This window comes from Acinonyx jubatus, chromosome X (genome assembly GCF_027475565.1).
Source record: "Acinonyx jubatus isolate Ajub_Pintada_27869175 chromosome X, VMU_Ajub_asm_v1.0, whole genome shotgun sequence".
Classification (NCBI taxonomy): domain Eukaryota; kingdom Metazoa; phylum Chordata; class Mammalia; order Carnivora; family Felidae; genus Acinonyx; species Acinonyx jubatus.
In genome coordinates this window covers 88,330,101-88,336,954 of record NC_069389.1, presented here as the reverse complement: position 1 = coordinate 88,336,954, position 6,854 = coordinate 88,330,101, and positions in this window count along the sequence as shown.

Genomic DNA, 6,854 nt, shown 5'->3' with positions numbered 1-6,854 from the left:
AGGGCTCCAACTCCCAAGCCGGGAGATCATGACCTGAGCTGAAGTCAGACACTTAACCGACCAAGCAAGCCCCTGTAACAGAGTTTTTACCAGACTGTGGTGAAAAGAGAGAACTAAGGATAATATAATGGCTTTTATTTGTTCATAGAGATAAAAGTACTCCATTTAAAGGAATTTTTTTTTTTCGTTTGGAGGTCATATCCTTTTGACCTTTTTGTTACTACGAATGTTCTTTCTCTTCTGAAATGTTGGTCCTCGTAGAGGATAGGTGTCTGTTTGTTTATATGTTTGTTTTTTAAGGTCCTAACAAGGCAAAATAAAAAGTGAGTAAACCTGGGAGGGGCTCAAGTCAAATCTAACTGCCTTCATTTCTTCTCTTTTCTAATTTTGATTATCTGTGACCTTTAGGAGTTTGGCAGCCAATGGTTTAGACTAAAAGAACGGAGAAACCAGTGGGGGCTGAGCTGTAAGAAAAAAAGATGTTTGGTATTTGAAGGAAGTTCTTTCTGTGAGCCTAAATCTTCTCTCCTGATATCCCTCCGCCTTCCCCCACCCTGCCTGCCTCCCTCCCTCTCTTTTTTCTGTTTTTATGATTCCCTTCCTTCAACAGCTGCTGCTGAAAACCTTCTACACTCCAGGCTCTGTGCTGAGGGCCTGTGGATACAGAGATGAAGTAGGGTTTTCTGCCTCCAAGGTGCTCACATTGCAAAGCGGTACATCCGCTCCAGCTAGGAACATGTCAGAAATGCAAATTCTTGGGTCCCACCCCACATACACCGGATCAGAAACTCTGGGAGTGGGGCCCAATGATTCCTGTTTTAACAAGCCCTCCAGTGGATTCTGAGCACCCCCCCCCCCCCGCCCCTCCTTTGAGAACCCTTGCTCTTGTGAATTTCACTTCCTTTCCCCCAGGACTCAGTGAGGACCTAAATAGCATCTAGGATCTCATGGGCCATTTGAATTCGAGTTTGCATCTCGCCCAGAAGAACAGAGACTCTAGAGGTTATTAATTCTGATCTCTATATGTTTAGTTTTCTGATGAAAAAACTAACTGCCTTTAGTTTAGTTAGTTTAGTTTCTGATGAAACTGCCTTTTCAAGCTTGAGGAAAATCTTGCAAAGGTAAAGACCTCCTGCGAATGAGTCCTTGCAGCTGTTGCAAGAGTCCGGATGGACACATGAGGAGACCCAGAATGAAGGCCAGAACAGTGGTGGTGGAGAGGAGGGATGGGGCCGAGGTGCCGTTGATATAGAAGTGTCAGGATTTGGTGGCTGGGCTGGATAAGTGGAGGAAATGTGAGAGAAGGAAAATCCCAACCTGACTTGAGTAATTCTCTCCCGGCTTCCCCTGTTCTTAGACATGGTCCTGTGCTCTGGACAGCCCAGAAGCCTCCCTCTTATCCACCTCTCCCCGCTGACTCGGGCCCTGGCTACGCAATGCTCATTCACACTTCACTCTTGCTGACAGAGTCTACCCTTCTTTCCCTGCCCAGAAAAATACCCTCTGAATGCCCTTCCACATTCTCTCCACCTGTCTAAATCTCCAATGGAGCCAAAACCCACCAGCAACGGAACTTAAGGCATATTTATAAGAAAAACAAACCCAAACATGGAGGAAAAACCGGCAACTTTTCTATCCTGAACTTTCCAGGGCAGTCCTGATCTTATGTAATTTTTTTTTCCTTTTCCAAATAAAGGTGATTTGTTAAACATATAACTAAATGTGATTTCGGTTTTAGTCCTTTCTTAAAAATTTTATATAAATACACTCACAAATTGGAAAACATCCCTTGTCAGGACACACATCCGCACTGAGGGTTTGGAAAATATGATTCGTTTCCAGGAGACACTTTCCCCAGGCTTCTTTGTCAACTTGTCTGGCCCTCTTTGCCTCCATCGCCTTGCCGGTGTTAGGAGAGACACTGCCCCTCCATCTCTAATCCTCTCTTTTCAATACTCCAAGAGGGTCTTTCAGATCGGGTGATTATATCAAGCCTGATTACATCAAGGAGACAGTCTTGAGTAAGCAGGTAATTTCTCTTTGAATCCCGGAGACTGCTGATTTTCTCCAATCAAGACCACTTGGCTTAAGCTGTGGTAATCCCTCTTCCTTTCCCCCCACCTGCATGGCCCTGGATGATTCTGAAAAGACTTCACCCAGTTTAGAAAGGGATAAGTCCTGGAGGCCTGCCTTACATATCTCTATTTACTGTCGCCAGTAATGAACCAGTTGCATACAGCACTGCTGAAAGGCAAAGGCGGAAGGGCCCTCATAAACCACTCGTCCAGTGTTTCCCAAACTTCCCCAGGGATGTGAGTCAATCGGGCTACTTGCTACAAGTACAAGTTCTGGGACCCCATCCCAGGACAGCGGCCAGGGAAACTATGTTTAACGGAGCTTCAGTGACTTTTTTCATCTGGGACGTCCGCAGCGCTTCCCAAACGTTAGGGTGGATAGGATCACCTGCAGATCTCGTTAAAATGCAGATTCTGATCTGCAAGGCTTGGGCTGGGGCACAGATCCTGCATTTCCAACCAGTCTCCTACGAGTGCTGCGTGCCCCTAGTCCGCAGACTGTATTCTAAGTAGCAAAACCTGAAGTTCATTGTTCAGAAGAGGAGGAAACTGAGGCCCAGGGCAGGAAGGGAAGTCGCCCACACTCAGACACTTGGCAGAGAGGGACTAGCACTGGGGGCTCCAGACTCCTGGGCCAGTGCTTTTTCCATATGACCGGGCTGCCCATTCACCAGCAGGCACTAAAAGCAGCCCAGCTGCCACAGTACTGTTTCCAATCAAAGGCTAATTGGAAAAATGATGTTTCCTGAAAGGGGAGCAGCCCTGGCTTGTCTCAGTAATGAGTGGGCACCCTGGCAGGGTGTGGGGAAGACAAAGGGTGGGGGAGGGGCCAGGATTTATGTCTCATTTTAATTGAAGAAATGAGCCAAGTTGCCCTTACGAGGAGCCAGAGGGTTTAAGGTCACACAATGTCCTCCTACGTCCTTCAGGAAAAGTACTAAACTAAGCGACATCGAACCAACCAAGCAAACAAAAACCCATCATCCAAAGCCTCGGGAAAGGGCTATAATGGAGGCCCTGCGAGGAAGTCAGGAGAGCCCAAAGGAGGGGCAGTCTGGCCACTGGGGTAGAGTGATGAAGGCTGCTAGATATTGGAGTTAGTATAATAAAGCAGTAATGATGAAAAATGAGCTAAGAATTACCCTGCCTGGAATAAATCTTTATTTTAATGGTCCCCTTCAGGCACAGGCTTCGCTGAGGAGATGTAACCTGAGCTGAGGCTTAAAGAACAAGTTGGAGTTTGTTAGGTGACGAGGGGAGGAGGGGAGGACGGGGCATTCCAGCCAGAAAGACCAGTATGAACAAAGGCGACGAGGTGTGACCCATGTCCACCATGTCTGGGATCAGAAAGTCCTCCAGTGAGGTGGAGGGACCTTGGGTGTGGAGGGCAGGACTATGAGTGGTCTTCGTTCATGGGAAGGCAAAGAGGGACTTGTTTGTATGACATACACGTGACATGGTACGTGCCGGCCACCGTACTAGGCTCGGGTGGGTAAACAGACGTGGTCCCTGACCTCCCAGAGCTCCAAGTGTAGCTACGAAGGGCAGTAGTCAGAGCAGTGTGTTGAGCGCTATGACCTGAGGAAGAGCAATATGGCAGAGGAATCGCCATATTCACCTTGGGGTGGGACTGGGGGAGGCGGTTAGGAGAACCTTCCCAGGGGAAGTGACATCTTCACTGAGACGTAGAGATGAGTCAAAGTTAGCCAGAAGGGGGAAGAATGTTCCAGGTCGGAGGAAGAGACTCTGTTAAGGCCCTGAGCAAAAGCGCTGTTTGTTGGATCCACTGAAAGAAGGCCAATATGGCTGAAGCGTGGAGTGTGATGGAGGAGAGGTGGTGAGAGATGACACCAGAGGGGCGGACAGAGGCCAGACCACGTGGGGCCTGTAAGCCACAGTAAGGAGTTTGAACTTTCCTCCTGAAGAGCGCCCAGGGAATCATTAAAGAGTTTTAAGCAGGAGAGTGAGATGAGCAGATAAAAGTTGTGGATAGATCACTCCTGCTGCTTCCAGGAGACTGGACTGGAGCGACTCAAGAGTAGGACACAAGGAGAACATGGGGGTGGGGGTGGGGGTGGGAGTGGCAGGCAGTGATGTCCTGAGCCAGGCGAGAGCTGATGGCACCATGGACAAGGGCAGGTGACAGTGTAGACTAGAAGGAGGTAAAATTGGAGAGACTCTCAAGAGTCTGGAGTTGCAGGCTTGGTGAAGGACTAAGTCTGTGGAAAGGTGAGGGAGAAAGGTTTCTGGCTGGGGGGAGATGGGTAGGAGGATAGGAAGAACTCTGGGCTCAGGAAGAGCTGAGGGTCTCTGAAAGGTGTCACCGAGGGAGGGACATTTGGGGACCTCCTGTCAGGCAGTGGCAGACTCCTAGAATCTAAGCTTCTTTGGGCACAGGTCTACCAGAGGTCAGGCGCCGGTGAGGGACTTTTGTTCTCAAGGCCCCTCGGTGCTGTGTGGCCTCTGAGTGGAATGGGTCCCTGCTGGGCACACTTCCTCCTGGCCGAAGAGTCTGGGCCCAGAGGGCGGAACTGCCAATTGCCAACCTCTCCCAGGGTGTATCAGGCGCTGAGCTCAGAAATGCACATGCTTTATTTTAAACAAGGCGTCACCAAACCCCATGCTCACAGACGGGAAACTGCCTCTGAGAGGTGAAGAGACTTGCCAACAGTCACACAGCCAGGAAGGGACGGTCTGGTGGTCTTTCCATTAGACCAAGTTGCTTCTCAGAGAAATGTTGACACATCAGATGGACTCTACCCCCAGTCCCGCCACGATGGCTACCACGGAAGTCGGGTTGAAATCTGCCTCTGCCTGGGATTGGCAAAAAGGTCGCAAGTGGATCTGAGGCTGGCGTCCTGCGACCCTGAGGGTGCTGGGGGTGCCGCAAGCTGAAAAGGCAGGCCTCCCAGGCATGAGGAAAACAAGAAAGTTGTGGGGAGTTAGAGGTGGATGGTACTCAGAATAGAGCGTGTTCTCTCTAGAAGCAGCCTAGAACTAATAGGGTGAAGGTGGTACAGTGTATACAAAGCTTGGGTGCTCAGGAGCATCACCAGGAGGATTGGAACTCAAGAATAGAGCGCTCAAAGCACTTGGAGGAATCATCGAAGGTAGCCCCCAACCTGTTGGCCTCCTTCTTCTGGGTTCTTTCTCCATTGTAGCGCATTTTCCTTGCCTTTAAAAACGTGGGCTGGAGCACTGAATGGCCCAAGCAGCAGAGTGAAAAGACAACCTACAGCCTGGGAGAAAGTCTTCGCAAATCATGGCTCTGAACCAAACGATCATTTAAAAGCGGGGAAGGGAGTCGAATAGATGTTTCTCCAAAGACGATCCACAAATGGCCAAAGAGCACATGAAAAAGCGCCCAACGTCACTAATCGAGGACATGCAAATCCCAAACACAATGAGATACCACCTCACACCGGTTAGGATGGCAACTATTAAAAAAAAAAAATCCAACAAGTAACAAGTGTGGACAAGGATGTGGAGAAATTGGAACATTTGCGCATTGCTGAGGAGGTAAAATGGTGTGGCTAGTAAGGAATGCACTATGGCACTTCCTCAAAACATTAAAAAATAGAATCGCCACACAACCCAGCAATACCATTTATGGGTATGTGCCCCAGAGGACTGAAAACAGAGTCTCGATGAGATATTCGCACACCACTGTTCACAGCAGCACTATTTACAAGCGCCGAGAGGTGGAACAGCCCAAGTGCCTGCCAGTAGACAAATGGAGAAACAAAACGTGGTACGTACATAGAATGGAATATTATTCAGCCTTGAAAAAGAAGAACATTCCGGTGCGTGCTACAGTATGGATATACTGGTAGGACATTATTCTAGGTGAAAGGAGCCGGTCGTAAAAAGGCACATACGGTGTGATTCCATTTACAGGAGGAGTCGAAAGCCGACGAATTCATAGAAGCAGAAAGTAGGACGGTGGTTAGAAGGGGCTGACGGAGTTGCTTAATGGGTGTAGAGGTTCAGCTATGCAAGATGAAAAAGTTCTGGAGACCCGTTTCACAACAACAGTGCGACTATACTGAGCATTATTGAACGGTATCCCTAAAAATGGTCGGGATGGTAAATATCAGGTGTATTTGATCACAATCATAATTAAAAAAAAATTTTTTTAATGTGGGCTGGGATCAGTATCTCTGGGAGTTCCCTCTCTGTCTAGAAACCTCAGCTCCCCTCTGTCCTAAGTTTTGCTGAGTTCTCCCTCTTAGACCTCCTCCCGAAAACTGTTCCAGACACTGGGAAGAGTGGGAATGATTCCCTGACCAGGCCACTTTCAAACTTCCTCCCTGCTTCCCCAGCCTGCTGAGTCCCTCCTCCTTTGCTTATACCCAATGGATGCTCTTAGCCTGTTTCCGGTGTGTTCATGGAATGTGTATTCTCAGAGGTACTGGGTGAAGGCTGCTGATGAGAAGGAGAGAGGTGTGGACAGCTCGTTGCAGCCCTGTAGGTTACAAGGAGCCCTGCGCTTGTCCAGCAAGAGCACAGCTCTGTAGATTTCAGGCAAGCCTATGCTTCCTCTGAGATGTTCTTTCACTGCAGGTACAACAACACAGTAAACCACGATCCAAAAAAAACCTGTCCCCCCCGTGAATGGCGCTTTGTAAGCCGGTTAATGTACAACACTTTAGAAAGCTGGGCAGGGAAGCATGTTTGCTTTTCCAACAGGAACCACATCAGGGGTGTCAGATGCCAATAATCCCAGGATTCTGTGGTCATAGGCTTTGAATCTGCAGCCAAACTTTGGCATCCAGACGT